We start from the raw sequence: 1087 nt of genomic DNA on the forward strand, positions 1-1087 counted from the left end.
CTTCCCTTCCACTTTCGGGATGCCTTACCATTCATATGAATGTGTAGGTGATTGTATGCTGATCTCCCAGTAGTATTGAGTACATTGGATACTTAGGTGAGGTCCCACCAAATACCCGCCCTCCTCCCAAACCCCTCCCCTCTCTTTCCTCTTCCCTTCAGCTTTCTGAATGCTTTCATATGAATGTGTAGGTGATTATATGCCGATCTCACGGTAGTATTAAGTACATTGGATACTTTTTTTTCTATTCTTGAGACACTTTACTAAGAAGAATATATTCCAGCTACACCCAGGTAAACATAAAAGATATGAAGTCTCCATCTTTTTTATGGCTGCATAGTATTTCATGGTATACATTATACCACCTGCACATTTAACAGGATTAACAGCAAATGTTCAGTAACTCATATAGAACATGATTCATATAGAACATGAATTCTGCTAATAGTGTGTGTCAATTGTGTGTGAGAGAGAGAAAGATATAGGGACTTTGTCACCTGGAGCTAGAGTAAATTTTTGACTCAACAATTTGAGAAGTGTAGTTTTAAAACCCAACTAAAACTAATATAAAGTATACTAAGATTTAAAAACACAAGGATGCTCATTTGAGAACAAATGAACTATGAGAGCATATGAGATTCCAGGAAGCTTATTTTCCGCAGGGGGCTGTTTCATCTTGTCCATTTATGTATCTATTTTTTCTCCATCTTCTTTCCTTCATCTTATTCTACGAATTTCCATCCCTGCTTTTCAACTGGGGGAGGTCTTAATTTAAAACATCTGTTTTCTGCCCAATTCTGATTCCATTGACAGATAATTTTATAAATGTAGCAGATAAATTTTGCTTTTTGTTAAGATTAAAGTAGCCTTTTGCAAATCACCCAGTCCTCAAACAAACAAGCAATGATAAAAGCTGCACAAAATACAAACAGATAAAACAAATAAGCAAATTGCTATTTAAAGACATAAGAAAGATAAAAGGGGGCAGCACCTGTGGCTCAAAGGAGTATGGCACCAGTCTCATATGCCAGAGGTGGCAGGTTCAAACCCAGCCCCAGACAAAAAATGAAAAAAAAAAAAAAAAAAG

This window comes from Otolemur garnettii, unplaced genomic scaffold, assembly GCF_000181295.1.
Source record: "Otolemur garnettii isolate 467f Iridium unplaced genomic scaffold, OtoGar3 scaffold00100, whole genome shotgun sequence".
Classification (NCBI taxonomy): domain Eukaryota; kingdom Metazoa; phylum Chordata; class Mammalia; order Primates; family Galagidae; genus Otolemur; species Otolemur garnettii.